General features: G+C 40.6%; 1 protein-coding gene across 1 annotated transcript in view; it reads right to left on the bottom strand.

Moving 5' to 3' along the window:
• The window catches only part of MYRIP (myosin VIIA and Rab interacting protein), a 234,910-nt gene extending 223,361 nt beyond the window's left edge, over window positions 1-11,549 (bottom strand). The window contains exon 1 of the mRNA XM_067291337.1: window positions 11,161-11,549. The gene's annotated coding sequence lies outside the window, so the exon portion shown is untranslated. The remainder of the gene's footprint in view (window positions 1-11,160) is intronic.
• Window positions 11,550-25,179: the final 13,630 nt, after the last annotated feature.

Genomic DNA, 25,179 nt, shown 5'->3' with positions numbered 1-25,179 from the left:
AAAAGTCAGGAAGGAAGAAAAGCTCACAGGCTCACTATACCTTCTTAAGTAACAGAGAAGGGCACAAGTGCAATGTCACAGAGCTCTCTCTGGACCTTCTTCACCTATTGCCAAAAGAAATTTTCTTCTCTCAGACTGCTCAGCCTGTCTCCCCACAAACATAATTGAAGAAAGGACGGGGGCATCTTCATTATTTGGCTGAATAAAAGGATAAGCAGCAGTTGCACAGAGAAATACTTATAAGCCTTGGTCACCGATTATGTGCCACTCTACATTCATATTGCCAGAATCACCAAATGGTTGAGGCTGGAAGGCATCTCTGGAGATCATCTAGTCCAACCCCTGTTCAAGCAGGGTCACCTAGAGCAGGATCTCCTGTAGCACTTAGTTTTGAGGACACGCTAGGATTAGAAGGAATATCATTCTCCTGTTCTACCTGTTCCAATCCCCCTGCTCCTCCAGGCTATAAGCAAGTTTGGCTTCTGTTTCTCTTGAAAGCCCCCTGCATCTTTTTGGTTATAACATGTCCTAGGTTTCCACTGTTTGTTCAGGAAGGAATCTGGTTCTTTCAAACTAGAGCTGAAAGCTGATCAGAAGTCACCTTTTAAAAAAGATGCTTTCCTCTTCAGTCCTTCAGCACTGTTAACCTGTAACTCTGTTAAGCCATATTCTTGATCTTCCCTTTGTGAGGTGGCCAGCATAAAAAAAATCCAGTGATTTAAATATCTGTTAGTTTATTTGGGAAGAAATAGGAGTCTGGAATAGATCCCTCCAATCCCCTAGCACTGCAGACAAAAATATCCTATAACACTTCTCATTTATGAGCAATTTTTATGAAATTTCACTCATTTCCATAATGCATTATCATCTTTGCTTTAAAGTTATTGCTCCTCCTAGGTATTAATAAAATTGATACATGAGGAGTCACAATCAAACTCCTTCAATACAGTTATTTGCAACTGAAATATTTCTAAACAAAAAAACCCCACCACTCTTCACTTGCACATTCTCAGCTTTATAGTGACTAAACTAAACTCCAGAGCTTTTCTACTCTGTTCAGCTACTCTACTACTTTTAGGATTTTCCAGGTAGACAGTTGAGAAAAAAAAACCTCTACTAAATGTATTTTCAATTCTGTGACCAAGCAACCAATCTTTATTTTCTTCAATAGACTGTCAGAATCTAAATAGTCATACCCCATCTGTATTTTCACTACAGTTTGGCATTATATCAACCTCCAAAAAAGTCTTCTATTACCATAAAAAATTCTTTGTATAATCATATATGTGTTAGAAGGGAAAAATGTTCACTGATAATGAGATAGTAATTTTTCTAAGCCAGAATGGAAAACAAGTACTTTGTTCATGGCAGAGCTCCTTCACAACATCTCATATTTAAAAGAAAGTTTTGTTTAATGAATGTCCCAAAGTAGTAATTACATTACCAGCACAAGGCCCTTCTACTAAATTTATTTTCAATATAAATACTGTCACACACTTTATTTGGTGACAAAAATAAGCTATAAGTGTTGAAAGTGAGAAGAAAACTCTTGTGTTCTGGATTATCTCAGCAGACTTGAGCAAAACAAATTTGAACCAGAAGAAAACACTGATACAACATTACTGTCCAAATTCATTTCTACTACAGTTAGCATGTCATTAAATCTCAAAAGAAGCATAATTAAGAATGGTCATCTCAATTCTTTTTTAAACTCTGAGAAATTGTACATGTTGCAGTAAACAGCACTGTGGATATTCTTCCCTTGTCATTGGAAATTAACAAATACCCCAAAATGAGAGGGAAAAACATACTCATGGGAAATACAAAGCTACCTCTTCAGATTAACATTAAGTACAGCCCCACTGACTTTAATATAAGGATCTGTATCTGGTGTGCCATGTCTTAAATAAGATGTAAAGCAGAGATCTCATGAAAGAAAATATTAGTTTTTGTGCCCAAACCAATTTTAACTAAAATTTACTGCACATCCATCTTGCTCTACAATCAAAACAGAAAATACGTCCTTTCAGCCTTGCACTAACCTTATGTGAGATTTGTTTAGAAAACTGAATAGCTTGCAAGTTCCTGAACGAAATTAGGTTTATTTTATCGGGGAGGTGAAGAAACAGTGAAGTTCATTTGGTTCCTTCTGGAAGAAATGTTCCATATTAATGCAAGTTATTACAATAACCATGTGTACCTTGTCTAGGAGAGTGCCAGGATATACTGTAACAGTAGGAATTTTAAATCTTAAAGGACAAAGGCTAGCACTGCATGTTTTTGAATTTTTATTCTATTTAGGAAATTAACAAAAATACATTAGTGTTACTACTAAATCTGAAAAAGCAGAAGCATGAAAGCTCTACTAAAACCACATTTTATTTTGTTGCAAATTTTGAAGTCATCAGCAGTGAATATGCACTAAAAAAAGAATGACAGCTCTCACCTAAAGGTGTCTCTCTTCCAGAGGCAGAACATTGCATATTAAAAAAATTTCTAGGTTTTAGAAACAGTTTATTTAAATGGCAAAGATGTTTTACTGGAAAAGATTAAAGATTAAGTTGGAGGACTTCATTTCTGTCATCTACCTTTGACAGATAAAAACAAACACCATTTTTTAAAAGTCTTTGAAATAAATCATGACCACTTTATACCTATATACCAGGTCTACCAACTGATACACAAGCACACATCCCAGTGGAAGTTCAAAATGTGATGTAAAACCCACATCTTCTGCCCAAAATAATCTTCTCACTGGCAATAGTATACTCCTAATGAAAGACTGTTAAAGAATTTGGCCCTACAGCTGCTAAAGATCATGGGTCTTTTGGTGCATGTTTACACCTATTTCACTGTCACTGGCTTTTTAGTTCCTGTATAATCTCATTTTACTTCAGTCTCTTCTTCCATCTTCACTTTTCATGTTTTTATAGTGCTGAATTAGGCAAATCATGCTCAGCTCTTTATTTTCTCTATTTAGTAGCAACTGTCTTATGAAAGAATGTGTAGTAGGAGACAATCAATCTGTCAGTACTCTGACTGTGTAAGGCTGATTTACTTTCCCTGAAATGAGGAAGACAGCTTGGAGAGAAAGACAAAAATCGCAGCTGTAGAGCACTGTCACACAACTGTATCTTGAATGACTGGCCTCTTCTCCACATGCCTTCAATCTAAAGCATGAAATGCAGCTTATTACTGTAACAGGCAGTCAACAACCCCAAGGCAAATCATTGCAGGTCAGGGAGAAAGCCAGCACGTGGAGTTAGAGCATGCAACTGATCATGAAGGGCCCGAACCAACCAGGGATTTGCAAGTTTACAGCACAAGACTGCAAAAGACTTTGGGTGCCCAACTCGAAAAATGGCACCCAGAGCTTAGTGCTTGGCAGCCAGGCTCCTTGTACAGCAAGGACAGCAGGTCTCTTAACCGTTTTTCCCTTCCTCCACCTTCCCATCCAAAAAACAAACAAACAAACAAACCCAAAGAACACACAAACCACCACACAACTGGCAAACAAGCCTTCACATTGGACTTTGTAAGCTTGAGTCAACATACAGAAAATACTAAACACAAAGCTCATCTATTCCTACCCCTCTCCTGAGCATTAGCTCTGAGTAGGGACTGCAAGAATGCCTTTACCCACCTGTGCTGACGTATGTATACGTCACATCCTTCTCCCAGGACATCTGTCAGTCCCAGCATTTCACAATCAACAGCCCTGAAATGAGCTATACAGATTGAGGAGATATGAAAAAAAACAGAAACTGCCATCGATTCTTTGAAGAAACAGAGAAGGATTTGGTATCTCAGTTTAAAAGGCAGATAGAGAAGAAGGGAGAACTCACTTCAACTGTGTAACAATCTAATAACAATACACCGACACCCAAAAAGTAGAAGGCTTAGGTTCAATGCCATGTTGAACCTGGGAAGGCTCGAGTATTTATAGATACCCTTCTGGAAAGGGGGAGGTATCTACTCTGTTTAGATTAAGTAGAAGCATTTTCTACCTTGTATGCTGCCTGGCACTCTGCAGAAAGGAATGCTGAACTCACGGACCAAGAAGAGCACATAAGACAACGCTACTCAGAATATTCCTGAAGTGCAGCAGACCAGTTTCAGATGCCTACATCCCATTTTCTGTACGGCCTGAAGAGACTGAACCATACAGCAGCTCCCATACACCACATGAGTTGATTAGCAGCATTCTGGTAAATATGTGTTTTAAAGCTAAATGCTTCCTCTAGTACTGCAGCAGTCTCTATTTGCAGGAACAGCTACAGAGGAGCTAGTCTAGGGAGAGAAGTCAAAGTAACAAATAACCCCACAGATCAACCAAGATAGTTCTTGCAAGGTCAAGATGCCAAAGCATTGTTACTGCTATAAAGCAGTGGTAAGATTTCTCATCTGATTTAGGCATACTTTTAATTTGGAGAAGAAAACACTGAAAGAAGGTTGAAGCTTTTGTAAAGCCTAACATAGCTCTGGAAGCACTTCACATTTTACACCTGCATAGAGATTTAGTTTTGCATTTTAATAATACAGGCAAAAAGGTATGATAAATTATTAAAAATCTCATCATAACTTGAAAGCCATACTGTAATCAACCCATAAAAACTACAGAAGTACACAGTTAAGTGTATTGCTTGGCTGCTACCAAATCATCCATAAAATAAAACTCATGCAATATGCAAGCACACCACAAGCATACTTAAAATATCCTATTTCACAGGACACAATAAAACGGGTTCTTCCCCCACAACAATATGTCATATTAATTGACACCCTACATCCCTCTTACTAAAAATCAATCATAATATCCTTAAATTTGATCCAAAAATTAATTTTTAACTGAGAGAATCCTTCTACAGAACTAGAACAGAAAATCAGAAATCTGGATTTTAGAGGTAAGAACATGATTCCAACAGCAGTTGCCACAATGAGGCAGTATTCTCTAGTAGTGCCAGATGTGAAAATAAATTTAATACAGTAAATCATTGCTAATTCAAACCACTGACAGGAAAACCCACTGCAAATTACTGAATTTTACAGATTAGCAAGTAAATGAACAAAATAAAAGAAAACAAGAATAATGTCACAAGACTGCCTTCCGCATTCACTCTGACAACTGCAAAGTGCTTCTAATTCTGATTTATGCTAGAGTAAGCAAGACTCATAAGAGATATAATACTGAAGAGTGACATCTGTGAAGCCACATGTCCCAGTTGACTTAGTGATGAGCTGCAGTTGGTTGACACAAAACTTGCACACCATGCATAGAAAAAAGGCTTCAGAAGCAGGTAGTCTTTGAATTTTTTTGGATGAATATTTGTTAAGAGATATAAAACAAAAAGTAAAACAGAGCCAGAGCGCTAGATCTAAAGCCCCTGAGAACCAAGGTGGGGACTGGGTTAGTCTGTCAGGTTGGGAACCTAATGGATTAGTTTGTTCACACAGATTTGATGCTCGGACCGACACCACACCATGCCTAGAAGAGTCTTTGGCTTTGGGCCTGAGCTTGGCTACCTTTCCACATTCACAGGGCACAACACAGAGCAAATCTGAGCCCTGGCCAGCAGACACAAACCTGTAGTTCTGGATCTTAAGCTTATACAAACAAGGAACATGCAAGCACAAGACACAGTAAGGCACTTTCTGGAGTTCAAAGGCAGGCTTCACTGTCAGGTTTTGACTCCTGGCTCACTGATATTTGGCTCCAAACTAGAGCAGCTCCAGAGCTCCTTTAGTTTAAACTAGAGAACCAAAGTAGTTCATCCTGTTACAGACTTAGAGAACCATCCAGACAGCACAGAGACACCTTTATTCCTGATCCTTTTTTGGGGTCCTACACTAAATATTATTTGGCTGAACTTAACAATCAAGTTATTAAGCCACCATCTAGGAACTAGCTAGGACTCTTTTGTATCCAATTAACTTTTTTTTTTTTTTTTTAAGCAGTTCCCTTTAATAGGGCCTGCTCTCAATATTTTAAGCAACATCATCAGCACACTGAAATAGCATGCTTCTTTGATGTACCTATATGAACACCAGCTTTTTAGACGGCAAAAAAAAATTTTAAAAAAATGGTTTTCAGTCCTCTGTATTAGCTTCTCCTAATTTTTAAGATATCCAGTATCCCTCATAGGCCTTGTGGACCTTGACACAACATTGACATCAACTTGTCAATTGAAAGCACAATCTCAGTTATTTTCCATCTATCATAACTACACAGATGACATATTTCCATGGAGGAGATACAGCTCAGTTACCATGATCCTGTGAACCACATGTGCGGAACCTGAGTCCACAGTATTTCATCCATTGTTTCCCCCTTTTTTGATCTGTGATACTAACTTGGGACAGAAATCTGGAACCTCATCATTAAATGCTTAAAGAAAAAAATTCAGACTAACCTTCCTCTAGACGTGAATTGGTTTCTTCTTATTTGGTACTCAATCCATGACATTTGTGCCTGCATTGATGAAAATCCAGACAAATTTAGGCCTTGTGGAATTCAAATGCTTCACTGCCATTTAGATTGAGCCCAGCTGAGGTTGTAAAAACCAACATCACTAGAATATACCCTTTAGAATCCTCCCCAAAGCTCTTTGTTTTTAAAAGATACTGCATGAATCAAAGCGACACTAAGATTCAATTTAAGTCCTACTCATAGTCTGTCATACAAATGTCAAAGCACTTATGATAGCGGGATACAAGTGCTGAGATAACATCCAGAAAGCCACACCAAGCACTCCGGGGGATGACGAAGAAGTGGAAGAGGGGGCTGGTCCTTCTTAGGAAAAAAAGGAATCCTCTTGTGAGATTAATAATGGTTAGAAAAATAAGTACATTGCAACTCAAGACATTTCAAAACTGTGTTAGTTGCATCTCTGTCAACAGCACTTAAGCTGTAGACTGAACATCCATGCATCAGCAATTAATGATGATGGGACAAACCAGCTCTTTTCTATTTGGACTGCACTGTGACACAACATCCTGTCCACACAGCCCAAAAGGGATGGCGGAAAACCACATTAACACGGCCTGCTGTATCAGAAGTGATGCCTAACAAGCAGAGCAAAGAAGCTCTTCTTATATTAGTTTCAGAAGAGAGACTCTCAATGCAGCAGCAGAACAGAAAGCTTACTCCTTGAGTTGTAAATGCGTTTTTCTTTCTTTCCTTTCCAGAAGGAAAACAATCATGTACCATCTTCCTCCAAGGACAGAAAGCTGGTTTACAACAGAAGACCAACATACTGTTCTGTATAGGGAGTGGGGGGCAAAGGGGCTGTTATTTAAACAAAAAAAAATTAAAAAAAGGAAGATTTCAGTCTGTTGCTTGACTTCAAGACTCATTAAAATCAGTGGGAATGCCATAGACTTTAATAGGCTCTGAATGAGGCTCTGTACTTCAGATAGCTATCACAAGAAGGGACTACATCTCATTTTCTACAGTAAATTAATTCAGTTCGCTTTAAACAGACTTGATCCTGAAACTAAGGCTGCATTAAGTCAGTTACCTGTTTATTTTTCCCTGTCAATAAGCAACACATGTTGCAAGGAAGAATCCAGGAAGACATGATTTTTGGAAGGAAAAGCCAGACCACTTCTGCATAGCAGAATTTGAGCTTGGGTCTTCACCATGTAGGGCAAGCTAGACTCTCCCTTCCTGACTGCCAGCACCCGCAAAACTCAGAAAGACTACTTAATTGATTACCATGAGTCAACTAAAGGCAATGCCATTGAAAGTGTCTCATTTTCAAGATCAGTCTCTGCAGTGGTTTGTTCCTCCACTTCAACAGGTAATATTTTATTTGGAAGTGTACTTTGCCTTGAAGAATCCAAAATTAATTTCCCACAATAATCTTTTACATCTTAAAACTGCCAGGAGACAGTAATAACTGCAGCAATTAGAAAACCACAGACACAAATGTCAGTTTCTCTTATATGATTCCTTGTAGTTAAGTAAAGCATATAGATAACAGGAAGTAACAAGACGTCTTGTTTCTTTTAACCAGATCAGGGAATAACGGATCAGTAAATATCTGCAAGATCAAGGCTTTTGTTAAGATGACATTCTTTCAAAAAAAAAAAAAAAAAAATCTTTTCAGCTGAAAAACTGAAAGCTCTGCTGTTAAAACTTAATGCATACTGGCCTGGAAATTTAATGTGTTCCTGTTCTCAGGATAGTACCCACAAGATCTAAAAAACCTGTCATTTCAATAATGCTGACATTAGCGTTTGACCAGTCAAGCCACCGTGGTCCTTCTAAGCCAATTCTGTTAGGTGATTCATTAAACTGTTTTTCACAACACTGTTTTTATATTTTTAGGACATAATACTTAAGATGATGTTCACTTGCTGAAAATGCATTTTTAAAAAAATACAGCATAGTATTTTTCTATAAGCATTCTTCAAAAAAAGAGGATAATACTTAAATTTCTACTGAAAATGAAAGGCAAAGTGGTAACAACGGGTCACAACCAGTAGCCTTCACCATATGAAAGGCAGATCTTGCTAGTATGTCAGCCACATATAAGGGGTCAAAGTAAGACTTCCTCTTGGGTCTGTGTAAATTCACATAAAGTTTGGATATATGCATCTTTGCCAGTCTCACAAAGAGATACATAAAACTAAACTACGGCTTGAAATCTTACCAAATTACATTGCATTTAGCCCTTCTATGAAATTCCCTGTCTAAATTTAGTCCTGTTTATACTGTAGGTAGCCCAAGATTCTTTGATAATTTGAGCAATAAGATGGTTTGCTTCCTTCCACACCAAAGTATAACACAGTTTATCTTCCTCTTCCCCTGAGCCCAATAAGCTTCTTTTGAAATAAAGAATAAAAGAAACTTGGCATTGGGAGAGGTTTAAAGAACACTTTAAACATTATCTTCTGGCTGTCAGTGGTTCACAAGTAAACCAGAAAGTTGCATTAGTCCACTCAAAAACATTAGAAGTTTTCTCTTTGAGAAAACTTCTTCCTATGGTTTTCATGGATCTCCACTTCACCAGTTTCTTTTGACTTGTCCAACTTTCCAAGGGCAAGATAAAGTGGTTTACACTGCCAAGCAGCAGTTTGTAATCTGATCACAATAGGGCATATTAATGTTGGCAGCAATATAAAGGAGCCGTATTTTCATACAGATGTACTGTTTATGAACAATAGTGTATTTGTCATATACTGCTTTTCTTCAGTATCAGCCATGCATGGTTTAGGTATTTTTGTTTTGTTTAAGTACAAGTTCGTCAAGCGTTCTGTTTACTGTAGACATTAAGCAAGAAGGATGAATTCCCACTTGTATCCACACACTGAGATACACCCTATATAACCCAAAAAGGCTGGTTTAGCAATCAGTTGTGAGCACACTCAGCTGTATCCATCACATTAGAGTGGAAGCAAGAATCCAAATCAGGAGACAAAGCAAAAGTTTTAGCCTTAGTTTTGTTTTGCTCTTCTGGAGTGATATCTTGCATCACTCCTAGAGAGCACTGGTTAGGATGAAGACAGTCTGTAAAAAAGCATTAACCTGTCTGAAAGGATGGTTTTGTGTCACAATAATCAGAAACAGTTTCAAGATGCAAGTGCTGTCATAGGGGGCAATACTCTTCTTGAAGTATTCCTCATTGTGATAGTGGGGACTGGGGTGTAATTGGCTCTGGGAGTTCTCATATGCAATTAATATGTCACAACTGTTGTAAATTGTACTTTCCTGTTCATAACTGATATATGCATTGTAATAAGCTATCTGACAAATTCCAGGGGAAGGCTGTAGAATTGCTGCATATTTTTTGATGCTTGGGCATAAGGCATCAGTACACATGCTCTGATACAATCCAGTACCTGAATAATAATGGTTGAAGTGGCAATTTGAGGGATTAGTTACAAGGTACAGCATCTTGTGTTTTACAGGGCTCTGCTCACTTTCTCAAGCTAGAGGTGGTCAGCAAGCATTACTGTTTGACAGTTACCCGCAGGGGCAGTCAGTGGTCTCAGCGCAACTCACAGAGAATTGCTACCACAATTAACAGGCAACTAAAAAAAAAAAAACCCTTTCCAGCTTGATAACACTTCCTTCAAAGCCACAAAAGAGTCTGATAATATTAATATGAAAACTGAACACTTTCCCTCCTTTCTCTAACCTTCCAGAAAAGGATTGTCAGAAGAATGAGGAAAAATACCTATTTCCAAAATCCTTATTGTATCTGTTTTAAAAAACTCCAGGCTCCACAACCAGCCACCCACAATTTCAGAAATACAGAAAACAGTAGATATAAACCAGGAAAAATAGTCAGTATAGGTTGCTAGATACAGTTAACATGACTGAAAACATGCTTTGAAAGGGAGGCACATGCACTCGAAGGCATTTTGTGATCTAATTTGGTTACATTAATTTAAAATATAATGCAAACCACAGCATACAACTCAGTCCTACTTAATTAGATTTCCTAAGACAAGTCAGTCTCAACCATATGGTATTTTCCCCAGTAGTTACAATAAACTGACCTTGATACTAGGAAAACGCATGCTCTTCCGTACAAAGAATAAATTAGCAGAACAGAGCCGTGTGATGGTCGCACAGAAAGGAGGCAGAGGCAGTGCCACAGATACGCGATACTGAAACCTCCAGTATTCTCAGAGAAGTTAATCAAGAGTAAAACGCTCCCTTAGAAAAAAAAAATAATAATAAAGCACTGCAACGACAGGGCTTGAACAACCAGGCTGTTAGCAGAAAGCTACCGAGGCACCAGGCTGGTAATTAAAATAAGCCCAGTCCTTCCCTACGAAGGCATGAAGTACGTGGGTAGTCGCGACCTGCCTCAGCCCCTCGCGCCGCTGTCCCCAGGGGCGGGCGGGGGTCGAGGCCGCCAACGGCCGCCGCCAACGGCTGCGGGACGCGGCGTCCGCAGCCCGCGCCGGTCCCGCCCGACACGCGCCCCTCCCGCCGCCCGGAGGAGCGGGGCGGGCGCGGGGCTGCCCGCGGCGCTGCCCCGGGCTCGCCTGCCACACGGCCGAGCCCAGACCGGCCCCCGGACGGGGCGCTGCGGCGGGGGGCCTGCGGCAGCCACCCCCCGCACGGCGGCGCGGGAGCCGCGGGTGACAGCCCCCCGCCGCCCCAGCCCAGCGGCGGGCGGCGGCCGCGCCCCGGGTCGTACTCACCCCCGGCCGAAGGCGAGGGCTGCACCAAAATGGAAGGCGGGCAGCAACTTCCCCGCGCTGGGGAGACGGGCAGAGCCACCGCCGGCCGCTGCGGCCGAGCCCGCCCGCCCGCTGCTCATTCAGGGCAGGGGGGCTTCGGCCAGCCCGCGCCGCGCTGCGCCGGCCCCTGCCCGCGGCCGGCCACCCGCGCCGAGCCGGCGGGCACAGGTGCTCCCGCTCCACACCGGCCGGTGCCAGGAGAGAGTCCAGAGCCGAGGCTTGGCTTGGCTTGGCTTGGCTTGGCTTGGCTTGGCTTGTCTCGTCTCGTCCTGCCCGCGCCGCGCCGCGCCTCCCCGCCGGACACGCCACCGGGCTGCTGCGGTGCCGGCGGGGGCAGCAGCTCCCGCCGCGCACCGGCACCTGGCCGGGCGCCACCGGCCAATCGGCGCGGAGGGGGCGGGCCAAGGGCAGCAGTGCGGGGGGGGGGCGGTGCGCGCGGGCTGGCGCCGCCACGCGCTCGCGGGGGCTCGCTCGCTCGCGGGGAGGGAGGTGCGCAGCTCCCCCCCACACACACATAGTCAGGCCGGGAGGGACGGCGGGTGCCGGCACCGCTAAGCGCAGCGAGCCCCGCCGCAGTGCACCGGAGGATCCGGCCCGGCCCGGCCCGGCCCGGCCCGGCCCGGCCCCGGGAGCCCCCTGGGTGCGGGTGCCGCTGCGGTGGAGAGCTGCGTCACGGCCGCGACCCCGCGTGCCGGGCGGCCGTTGGCCGTTAGCACAGCGAACCCGGCCGGGGAGAAAACCCTGAAAGCGTTTTGGGTTTTTTTTGTTCCGTTTTTCTAGCCAGCGTTATGAACAGGGGCCCAAATGTTTATCACGGTGTCAGTTCTCTTCCTCATGGCACTGCCGTGACGAGTCAATGAGAATATGTCTCTGCCTGTTAGTTTAACTAGCCCAGAGAAAAGGATCATTGCGGGTTCAGAGGAGGCTGCAAAAGAGAGAAAAAACTCTTCAAAAATGGTCTGGCCCTGTCCATGTTAGTTAGTCACCTGGATGATGTAGGCCATAAGTGCTGCTTATGAAATGGATTTGTGATGGACCCTGCAATCTCAGAAACTGCTGCGGCAGTAATAAGGGTTAATTTGCTGCATCATTAAACAGGTGTTGATCCAATTACTATGTCTTTACATGTTTAAATATTTGTAAATCCTTAGTGCTTATTTCTAAAAAAGCATTTGGTGTGCCATACCCTCGCCTTTATATATTGCCTATATAACGGCAATAACAAGGATCCCTCCAACTCTGGAGCATGCCCACGAGTCAGCAGTGGTGACGGCTGTGCTATGGCTTAGCATGGTATCTCAAAGGATACCTGATAATGTCACAACCATACATTTAAAATGTTTACAAAGCAGTACTGGCAGCTCATCCATGATGAAAATGCTCGTTCTCCGAATAAAACAGAGAAACAAATAGATGCTGCCAGGGGATACTTGTTTGAGTCTTACAGTGGATACCATTTGCAGGCCATGTGTGGAGGTGTCTTCTAAAGGAGAAGGAGACCAGCTGGTATAAACTGACAAGAATTAGTGCCATATGGATTCAGAGCACTGGATAATCATAATGAAGGTGTGGCCTGGTCATTCATCACATAATCAGTGAGTCACTGCTGTAATTTGACCGTGCTTTTTATACATCCTGTATCATTGCAGATTGTACTGTATCAAACTAATTACTTTTCCTACGGTGTTATTTTTCATCCCTGTTTTTCATGCTTGTTTAACTTTATTTTAAAATAGCTGCAGCTGTTCACTGCAAGGTACATTTTTATTTGATCTCAGTTGAAGTGCTTTGTCAAGGCAGATGTATTCAGTAAATCTTGGCAGGTTTTCAAGGAAAATATTTTCTAGGAGAATGTTTTTGTTTACATTGATTTTATGGTATTACAAATAAAGTACTTTATCAAACATTTAGTTCTATGCTAACCTACACTTGTCCATGTTAGCAAAATGGGTACCAATCTGTGAGACAGACACCAAATATATTTTGGAAGTGCATGTAAAAAAAAGATTTACCAAGTATTTTCTATCAAATTGTTTTGTATTTCCCAAACATACACATACCCGAATACATATTTGGGTATTTCCTAAATAGAAAAAACTTATTACTTCTTTAAATAAAAGCTACAAAAAGACCCAATCATCTTCAACAGCAGCATTTTTCAAGTGCAACATGACATGGCAACGAATCAGCAACTGACTAAAACTAAAGGTCACTCATTGCCTGTATTAGAAGAGTAATCAATGATATGCTCCCAACGTTTTTAATGATTGAAAAAATACCTGAGCAGAAATCAATCTTCAGTCTTCTAGCTGAATTACTGAAAGAACAATACATTTTAAAATCAGCCATCAATATGAATTAAATATAATGTTTATGATTACACAACCGTCAGATCAAACAGGTAGAACTGTGACATCACTCCTCATACTGAAGTTAATAAGCTAATATCAGGTTGAATTCAGAAATAATTTTTCATCCTTGCTTCAATATTGTGCAGTTAGGTAAACTGAGTTTTTTTACCTTTCTCTATGATATTTCATGTTCAACTCCCCTGGAGACAAAATTTTGTACTATAGGCTCATTTGTTCCATACCAGTATAGTAATTGGTATGTTTTTACTATGCAACATTAACCCATGGCAAAGATGTTAACTTATACCACACTTAAAAAAGCCATTGGCAGCTGAAAGAGTGCAACTAGAAGAGGGAAAAGAGAAACAGCAATGCACAAGTGAAGAAGAGTAATAGCCTTAGGGGCAGTACACTGGACTTTTATATTTGTCCACATTTCAGATCTGGTGGATATCCCATCTGTGGTCATCTGATGTTTTGGGTGTCCCACTTCAAAAGAAATCAGCTTCTCTTTGCATCAGTAGTGAATATTTTCAGATGCATGTCATTCACAGTAAAAAAGAAAAAAAACAATGACCAAAATCTCTTTTTCACCCCTATAGGCAAAGTCATAAGGCATTGATGGGCAAAAGAAGTATACCAGACTTGCCCTAAAATCATATATGATGCCCCCTTAGCAGCCATTAAATACTTAAAATAAGTGTCTAGATAAGGAAGTCTAGAGGAGAAAATCTCTACAGCCAGAAATGAGGTCCAGGATTTTTGCCAAGTGGGCAAAATGTGCCCGACCCCCTTCCCACCTGGTACAATTGACTTAAGGAACCAAGAAGAGTAGAAGTAGGAGAGAGGCCAGAGCCTGGGGACTGCAAAGAGGAGCAGGCACAGAAGGATGTGAGGGATATCAGAAATAGTGGGGTGGTCATCAGGGAAACGGGAATGCTCTGTAAATTTATGTCACTTCCTATGCCTCTGAAATTCACAATCCTCCTTACATGCACAGTAGAGTTACATTAAACTGCAGGCCAGGTAATTTTTTTGGTATGGAAAAGTATGGAAAGAACTAAAAAAAGAAGTCAAACATCCAGTATGCATCTATAATACAGCAACCATTCTGCTGCATGGTGCAAAATAAGCTATAGTATGGAAAAATCCTGTAGAAGATAGATAACATATGTAATAATAATGGGGTGCAGGACAAGAAAATAGGTGTTTTATTGGTGGTGAGTTTCTCTTGTCACAGCACAGCCTTTTTCATAAAGAAAAAAAGTCATGTAAACATAGGCTGAAATAAGCAGGTGGTTTTTGCTTGGAAATCTCAGAACTGAATTCAGTGGTGCCATAGCGTCGGCTTTAGCTGCCCACAGATACGGGGCAGCAGTGGCCAATGCGCAACTCCTGCGTCTGTCCCTGAGCTGCCTGTGCAACCAGCAGGCTGCCCTCATACGTGGACTGCAGGACAGGCTGAGAGCTGAGTGGAGGGAGCTGGCAAACCTACTGGACTGGTGGGAGCCTGCCTTAGCCAGGCAGAATGTGGCTTGGCTGCATATGAAGTCATCCCAGCCTACAAAGAATGCTTTTCTGCCCTCAGTATTCATGGAGCAGGGCTTGGGGCCATCAGGAAGATTTTGGAGTGCGGTCAGGAGTTTTGGTCATCCTTTGAATGGTGTAAGATGATCACAAAACCTGCAAATAAGTAGGCTTGGATGGAAAAATAAAATTCACACTGGTTTCATATCCCTCAGAGAATATACAGTGGGATGTAGAGAGAGGGTGTTAGCAAACGCATTCAGTCACACTGAATTATATAAAGGACTTCACTGACAATCACAGAGTACTCCAGGAGCGCAGGAAGCTCTCTTTTCTCTAACAAATTAAATGAATGCAAGTAGTTTTGCAAAACAAAAGGCTGTGTCTAAGCTGGAGGACCAAGGGGCTCTAGCTCCTGGAGCCAGGTCCATGAGGTTGCCCAGTCCCTCCTGGGAAGGAGAGCTGGCTGCTCTCGCCGCCTCCGTCCTGCACCTCTGGTGTGGGAGAAGCCTGGCAGGCTGGAGGGCCTTTCTGGGGACAGCCAGCTCTGTCCCGTGGCCAGGCAGATGACTACCACCTTCACAGGAACTTTCCCGCTTTGCATTCGTTTCAGTGAGCTAGGAACCAGGCTTCTGGTCTTCAGTCTCACATATTAGCCTATCATCTCCTGTATGTAATAAGAAAGAAGGTCCCAACTTTGTAAAGAAAGCTTCCTGAGCGTCCCAACCTTCTTGACAAAAGTAGATTTTCTTAGGCAGTCAGAGTCATGAAATTGGACATGCAGATTTGGACAGTACCTGTTAGAAAGACACAAGTAACTGTTAGCCACAGGGACCAATTATCAATTTCTTTCAGCCTGTTGCTCTCTCGGGGCAGAAAATAAAGATGGTAATAAGTAATCAAGTCTTTCTTGCTTTCAACAGATCTGTTAAAACCTCAGTGTATTTCCATGAAATGTAGTGAACAATAATTTGATAATAACAATTTGCAATTCATTGTAACCTTTTACCTTAGGGTCTCAAAGAACTTCATAAATGCTAACTATTCTATAAAGTGTGTATACAACATGGTGTATAATGATAATTCAGTTGAAACAGTTAAGTAATTCATAGCCTATAAGCAAATAGGAAAGAAGTGAAAGAGCTGAGAATAATGGCCAAATTGTTAATAGTATAGAATATGTATAGCGTTCAATTTGATATGACATTTTACTACTACTTTTCTTCAGACATTTCAATAGTCATGTTCCCTGCCTCACAGGCCACACAATGTAAGGAAGTTTGACAAATGTTCAGTGTGAGAAGAGAAAAAAGAAAAGGTGAGAGAAGATAGAATTAGGATTATATACATGTTAGTGAAGAAGACAGCTTGAAGAAGTTTTGCTATTTTACTAGCAGCAAAACTAGGTGTGGTAATACTTTGAAAAGAACAAATGTATCAAAGTCTCAGACTTGGGGTGTAAAACACCTGCAGACAAACTGTAACTGATGCAGTGAAATGATTTGTTGTGACTAGGTAGTGGGTTGTTTTTTTAGGGTCAGGTGACTGGGAACAACAGGCATATGAGCTAGTAAGAGAGAGGGCAGAGCAGAAAAAAAGGGTGGTAAGAGCTACCCATGATTAGTGGGAAGAATAATCAGAACAGAGGAAGAAAAATTTCAGAAGAGACCATGATGCTGGCTCTGCCACTGCTGCTGCAGATTTTTCCTCATTCGTATAGGGTGTATAAATGAAAGCTTGAAGGTGTCTGAAGGAGCTACTTGCAGAGCAGTGACGGATTTTAGTGCTCTTCCCTTATGCCTGCCAGCAAATGCATGTGGGTGAAGGCAAAATTCAGCTCTTACACTTCCATGAGTAAAAAAAAAAAAAAAAGTTCTAAATATGGTGCAGTGAGTTCTTTAATTTCCCTGAAAAATGAACTTTGTTTTGTGACACTGGCTGAGATACACAAGGGAAATGTCCTTCATCCTAAGGGTTTTTTTTTCATTATCAATTTTTTTCTCCAATTAGCCCTACCTTTCATGCAATAACTCCCTCTTGCTCCAAGACAATCCAAAGACAAGCAGCAGCACAAGGGATGTGATAAACTGAGGTTTTTCTTTAGTGCTTTGTTTATATCCTGTGCAAAGCAGTGCTGAGGGTGTGGTACCGTCTTTTATATTATTGAGTGCTGCTCTGTTCTTTACAAATAAGAAAATGAGAAAAAACTTCATGGTGTCTAGGAGAGGAATAAGAAAAAACATTCAAGTCTCCAGCTAAACAGGAAAATGTTCATGTTAAATCAGCTTTGACTTAACAGATTCAAACACTAAGTATACAGGAGCCAGTGTCAGTTTAGCTCTTGTTCTCTTGTTTTCAGTGGTACTTTCTTTCAGCTTTTTTCGATTTCTTTGTATCAGAATCAACCAGTGGCTGTAAAGTTTTGGTTTTAAAACAACAATATATTTTACCTGCAGTTGCTTGTAGAGCTACTATCTTTTGGTTTTACTGATTCAAGTCCTTTAGTAGTGCCAAAAATTGCTAATCTGCTTTTAAACATAACTTTACTTAACATTTTTCATCCCCAGAGCCAGGCTACATTCAAGTAGATTATTTTTCAGAGAAACACCAATTAAATGCTGTTCTTATTCAAATAAACAGAGCTTATTCATTATCTGAAATTATTAAAAATTAAATTTTAGAAGCTGTCATTATCCCAAGTGCTGTGGGCTAAAGCTGATGAATGAAGGTGATGTTCTTAGAGGGTTTTTTCCCTTATAGTAACTGTATGCAGACAAACTATCCTCAGATGCAAAGAGTATACATTATATAATCCTCTGCTTATATTTTATGAGCAAAATCACAGCAATAGTGTAATGAATCCTCATGAAGAGAGTCTTAAAAATTATATGCCATACAAAAACAATGAATTCCCTTAAGCAAGATTAGGCAAAATAAAAGCACTTTATATTAACATGTTATATTTTAGTACACCCTGAATAGGATAATTTTGAAGAATTTTTTTTTAAAGAAACCCTAATCTTGAAAATAATTTTTGCATGAAAACAGGGTCAACAAAACTAGCTAAACAGAGTTTTCCAGCCTTTTATTTGAGCATTATAGAATATAACCGCTTCTCAAATGTGCCAAGTAGGCAAGTTTACTCACTTTTTTTTCCTTTCCCTTAGACCACTGTACAGAAATAGTCATGTAAATTTTTATTCACACAAGCATTTACACATTCCTGAAACTTTTATGCAGACATCTTGAAGTCCCTATTTCTTTGATATTCATCTATTCCAAATCAGTACCACGTGACTAAGGAAAAAATGGATGTGGTGAACAGCAGAAATGCCCAGTGACAGTGGGACAAGGTCTTTGCAAATAACACACAGCCTAGTTCATAAACATTTCAGAGCCAGAGAAACAGACTATTTTAATTAGATACATCGACCAGTAGTAAGATTTACATAGCTGGAGTAATAACAGATGTTGTGAGAAACTGTCTTCACGATGTGTCTACGAGAGATGATTATTAAAATAAAAAATATCAAGCAAAAATTATTTCTGTGATGACTCTTTCATCAAGTTAATTTCTCTGTCACCAAAACAAAAGTTCCAAGACAAACACATGGTAGGGATAGTTATGGCAATTAAAATAAGGCTGCATGCCAACACCCCTTTTCAGAAAAGAACGGAGTCAAAGTATTATGAAAGTAGATGTGTTAGATGCTGGCACATCTAATCAAATTATTGTTAGACATACTCTTGCAAAACCTCTCACATGCCACGATTAAGCTGAGTACCCTTTGAGCTAAGTTCTGTACAAACCCATAGAAAATACACTGTGCTTCTTTCAAAGAGCTTAACCTATGAATGCTCTAATTCCCATCCCTGTATTTTGTATAATCAGTTTGTTCCTTGGTGTTTTCCCATGTACCAAATAATATTCTTCATAGTTAACTTACCCCAGAAATCTGAAATAGCATGGGACGTACTGGAGCAGGATTATATTTGTCACAAGCTGCTGAAATGATTGTGTGGCTTTATGCAAATCAAATCCTCCAGGGATTGTCCCAAATCCACATAAAGTTCCTGTGCTTTTATATCTGCCTTGGGACCTCACATTAGCTGTTATACTTATCCATATTGTTTTAAAGGTACTTTGTCTGACAAGACCCTGTCACTTATTTCACCTTAGCTAATCCTCATTGTGGGCTGCACACACTGCACAAATGCATTATTGTGCAAGACCAAAATCAGCTCTGCAGGGCCTATTCTTTACCGCTTTCAGCCCAAATCTGCCAAAATTAACAGTATCTCTATTGCAAAATAGACTTCATCAGTTTCTCATTTTTATAATTTATTTGAGAACTGCCTTTCCAGTCTGAAAACTGGAGTATTTCAGCACTTCAGTACATCAGGAATAAATGAAATACGCCCCCTTCCTCTGCTCAACTCTTAAACTAACAGGGTGTGACATTCCAGACAAATATTTATATACTGAACTTTATTTCCTCATGCAGGTTCCTGGTGAATGTATAAAAATATACAGGCATACCTCGTTTTATTGCACCTCGCTTTTTTGTGCTTCACAGATATTGCGTTTTTTACAAATTGAAGGTTTGTGGCAACCCTGTGTCGAGCAAATTTATCAGCACCATTTTTCCAACAGCATGTGCTCACTTCGTGTCTCTGTGTCACATTTTGGTAATTCTCGCAATATTACAAAAACTTTTTCGTTATTATTGTATCTGTTATGGTGATCTCTGATGTTACTATTGTAATTGTTTTTGGTTGCCACGAACTGCTCCCATATAAGATGTCAAACTTAATCGATAAATGTCATGTGTGTTCTGACTGCTCCACCGACTGGCCTTTCCCCTGTCTCTCTCCCTCTCCTCGGGCCTCCCTATTCCCTGAGACACAACAATATTGAAATTAGGGCAATTAATAACCCTACAATGGCCTCTAAGGGTTCAAGTGAAAGGAAGAGTCACTTGTCTCTCACTTTAAATCAAAAGCTAGAAATGATGAAGCTTAGTGAGGAAGGCATGCCGAAAGCCGAGACAGGCCGAAAGCTGGGCCTCTTGTGCCAAACAGCTAGCCAAGTTGTGAATGCAAAGGAAATGTTCTTGAAGGAAATTCAAAGTGCTACTCCAGTGAACACACAAATGATAAGAAAGCAAAACAGCCTAAGTGCTGATATGGAGAAGGTTTTAGTGGTCTGGATAGAAGATCAAACCAGCCTCAACATTCCCTTAAGTTAAAGCCTAACCCAGAGCAAGGCCCAAACTCTCTTCAATTCTATGAAGGCTGAGAGAGGTGAGGAAGCTGCAGAAGAAAAGTTGGAAGCTGGCAGAGGTTGGTTCATGAGGTTTAAGGAAAGAAGCCGCCTCCATGACATAAAAGTGCAAGGGTGAAGCAGCAAGTGCTGATGTAGAAGCTGCAGCAAGTTATCCGGAAGATCTAGCTAAGATAATTGATGAAGGTGGCTACACTAAACAACACATTTTCAATGTAGACGAAGCAGCCTTATATTGGAAGAAGATGCCATCTAGGGCTTTCATAGCTAGAGAGGAGAAGTCAATGCCTGAGCTTCAAAGCTTCAAAGGACAGGCTGACAGCAAGAGGGCTAGAACTGACAGCAAGGGAACTAGAATGAGAAGTGGAGCCTGAAGATGTGACTGAATTGCTGTGAATCTCATGATAAAACTTTAATGGATGAGGAGTTGCTTCTTATGGATGAGCAAAGAAAGTGGTTTCTTGAGATGGAATCCACTCCTGGTGAAGATGCTGTGAACGTTGTTGAAATGACAACAAAGGATTTAGAATATGGCATAAACTTAGCTGATAAAGCAGCGGCAGGGTTTGAGAGGATTGACTCCAATTTTGAAAGAAGTTCTATTGTGGGTAAAATGCTATCAAACAGGATCGCATGCTACAGAGAAATCCTTCGTGAAAGGAAGAGTCAGTCAATGCGGCAAACTACACTGCTGTCTTATTTTAAGAAGTTGCCACAGCCACTCCAACCTTCAACAACCACCACCCTGATCAGTCAGCAGCCATCAACATCAAGGCAATACCCTCCATCAGCAAAAAGATTATGACTTGCTGAAGGCTCAGGTGATGGTTAGCATTTTTTATTAATAAAGTATTTTTTAATTAAGGTATGTACATTGTTTTTTTAGACATAATGCTATTGCACACTTAATAGACTACAGTATAGTGTAAACATAACTTTTATATGCACTGGGAAACCAAAAAATTTTGTGTGACTCACTTTATTGTGATATTCACTTCATTGCAGTGGTCTGGAACCGAACCCACAATATCTCTGAGGTATGCCTGTAGTCACTGGGATTTTAAAATCTAAAATACCTCCATCTACTAATTAATAAGAATTTAAGGGGAGAGACTAGTCCCTAACTGTACAGCTCAAACTGTTTATTTTTCTATGGGTGCCAATTATTATTGTTCTCCTCAGCGGCATCTCTGCCATAGGCCATGGGATAATGAAGAAAACTGTGTAACTAGTACAAAGAAGGTATCTGTGCGTCATTAATAAAATCATTAAAACAATTACAGATGATTTGTACTGAAGTAGGGTCTAGCTTAGGGAATTTGTTAGTCTAAAGGTTTTGCACAGGCAGTCTGCGATATAAGGAATAGAAGGCCCTGCAGACAAGTCTTAGTCCAACGGTCTTTCTGATAAAATTACCATTTCTTCCTCGACATCCAGTTTAGAGGTCCTCAGTTGTTTTCTTGTGGATGTTCTTATGAGGGATTATTCTGATGTCTTGGCTGTTTGCCAGGGAGGCAGCCTTATGACTGGGAAGATGCCCGTGTTCCCCTGTGGCAGGACACATCAGGACTGGCAGACTTGTTGCCCTCGGAGGCTCTCAGAGAGGGCAAGCATTGGACCCTAACTGTAAAACAAATATGACTATTCAAAAATATGTTTATTAGTTTAAATTCACTTAGGCACCACCATGGCTGTAAGTGGCAGCCTATCATGAATGCCTTTTCTGGGCCGTTGAATTTTCCAACACTAGTGTGCTGTGCATTTGTTGTCATGTAACATGTAACAAGTTGTGGTTGTCTGGATCCTCCCTGTACATGCACCCCTTTAGATCAGGCCTCCATCAATATGTGCAATCAAGCTATAGAGCTGTATTGCTTGGTAGCTTGATCTGTGGAACAGCTGAAGGCCCACAACTCCTACTGGAAACTCCAGTCCTTTCCTTTTCAGTGCTGCTGATCCTGTAACTTTATGTACCTCTATCTGAATAGTGATGCTGCCGTGGTCGTGCTATGGAATTTGAAATAAAACTCCATACTCCTGTTTCCAAGTCTGGTGCAGAAAAGTGAGGAGTTCCCCCTCCTTTATTTAAACTGCCTCAGGCGAAGGTCATTAATTTTTCATTTTCTTTGAAAGTGTCATGGAATGTAATCCTTGAAAAAAGAAAACCACTATGATTATGTACTACTACGGCAAAAGAAAAGAGAAGAGACGATATGGTTTCCACAGCAACTATTAGTGGTGACCCAGTGTACATTGTAAGTATTATGTGACTTCATTACTTCTAAACTATTCTATGGTCTACATTAAACAATATTAACGGGAATAAATTCAGTTACAGATTTAATACCAAATCCCACTTGATGTACTCATGCAAACAGCTTTACTGCAAACTATAGCTCTTTCAAATTTAAAAACAGAACAGCAAATAAATTGTCAGGCCACTGTTCCTGTAAGACTTCAGTTTTTATATTTGAGGTTCATTTATTTCACTTGCAACAATAATGCCCTTTCTTGCAATTTAATCTTAACCTTCACTGGACACATAAACAAACAAAAAAAAGATGCTATATCAAGTACCAAACAATGAAAAGTGCTCTATCCTTGAAGGCATTATCAGGCTCTTCACTTAGTGGAAGGGGATATTTTGCCAATGGAGCAGTAAATTGGCACTGCAAAGGGAGATGCAGAGAAGATTCAGGATCCCTATAGCCCCTAGATAAAGATTTACTGAGAGGTTAGGTTCTGTGGTAGGAATGATGATGAGGATAAGGATGAATTCTGGATAAGGAGCAGGAAAGAAATACGTAGGATTTTACCAGGTACATGAATAATAAAAGTAAAATTCCTTGAATTTGTAGAAAAGGTCTAGTCCAGGAGTGGGTTTTCTGCACCAGCTTCTCTGGAGCTAGCTCCAGGACCTGAACAGCCTTTCCTGCTTATAGAGAAAATTGCAAAGGGCCAGCCACACACGCTCATGGAAGCTGATCTTTCAAACTTAGGAAAGGGCAAAAGACAAATAACAGATTATGTGTATTGATGGATTGTGCTCTGTTGTTAATGGAGGGATCTGTTCTCCTGACCTTCTGCGGAGCATTCAGTATCTAGACCATAGGATCCTTTTGGCCAGATTAAGAAAGGTCTGTAGATTTTAGAATAATCTTCTAAAACTTCTAAAATCCTTTCTCGAAAGGTTGTGGCTAATATAGCGCCTCAGGCAAGGTACCCCTCATATGTGGAGATACAAACCAATTAGTTGTCTTTGCAGACATATTCAGTATCTCTCAGTAAATGAACAGCTAGGATGACATTAACTCAGATTTCATTTTCCCATCTCTGTTTATACAGTGCCCAATATGTTATGAGAGATGGTACTGTAATATTAAGTGATGGGAGAGAAATAAAAGCGATTCCCTTAGGAAGAGAATAAACTTATGCCTCTCCAACTTCCTTTTGTGTGGCTGCGTTTATTACTTTGCAGTATTACTATATGATTACTTGAATTTATTGTTTAAAGTAAAAATTATGTGAATGGTTGATTTTACCAATAAGAACAAAGCAATAGTGAAATGGTCCAGGGGTTAGTTGAGATCAATCCTTGGGTGAAGGACATCTAGCAGAAGCTGAACCAAAGAAAGACAAAATCATGAACATGATGGGGAAGAAAAAAAAATCTCTACAAAGCACTTCCAAGAGCTGTCAGCAACAGTGAATTCTTATTTTGCAGAAGTCACATGCCCATTTTTGGTGAAATCATGCTGTTGTTTAGGAGCTGTCTCTGATTGTTCCCTGATATTTAACTACAACAGCACCACTTTGCCTCCAACCTCCTTTTGGCCAGGAGTCTCCATCCCAACCCAGTGAACAATATTCTGGTCTTGTTTTAGAAAGTCCAAGAGCAACAGGAGGCTGCAGTGGATCTTGTTAGCCCTACAGGCTGCCACAAGCACATCACATGTCTTCTTCCCAGGTTGCCTATGATGGAAAGGCATATGAAGTTCATAGTCTCAGTACTTTCTTCCAGGTGCCTAATGACCCCAACCCAGCACATCCAAAATCTCCTTTGTGGCTCTGGGCTGGACTGCAAGGCCAACTTAATTTCTCTGAAACTCCCCAACTGCTCACAGTTCAGCTGGCAGGAGACAGAGTCTTCTAAAGGTATAGCTCGCATGTGGAGCAAATTCTTAGAGGACCACCACAGTCAAAATTAACTATATTCTGCTATAAAAGCACATTGTGCTCTTCAACTTTTTCCCATTTATTTAAAATAAATGCAATAAGACCCGAACGCTTTGTGGTGCATTCCACTGACACCCAGGGAAGGAGGGAATGAACTGCACATGGGAGATGTTAGTCACATCATTTACTGTTCTACAGGAAAGTGAGAAGAAACTGTGTGATGGAAATAATGTCTGAATTTGTATGGGGGAGACTCTGTTAGAAACACTAGAACCGACACGGTGAGTCTCAGTCACCCTAGTAACTCTTCAGGTGTGACTACTGTCATTCCTTGTCTTCCAGGTTCTGACTGTGTGAATTGTTCTGCCTCTCTCTGCCTATACCATGCCATATGTATTATGGATGAAACTGATATTTTTGAGGTAGAAATAATTTTCTCAGGAAAAATGAACCAATGTCTTTTCAATTTTTTTTATTTTTAATTTTGCTCAACTACCGCTCAGATATATACCTAATCACTCAAACACATTACCTGATGTAAAAAAAGTTAACCATTCAAAGTTATATTAACTGCTTATTATTTTGTATTAAAAAGCACTGTCACATTAACATAATGTCATACAAACACAATGCTGCTCTTCA

This window comes from Apteryx mantelli, chromosome 2 (assembly GCF_036417845.1).
Source record: "Apteryx mantelli isolate bAptMan1 chromosome 2, bAptMan1.hap1, whole genome shotgun sequence".
Classification (NCBI taxonomy): Eukaryota; Metazoa; Chordata; class Aves; order Apterygiformes; family Apterygidae; genus Apteryx; species Apteryx mantelli.
The sequence above is the reverse complement of the archived record's forward strand: the minus strand, read 5'-3'. Positions and strand labels throughout refer to the sequence as shown.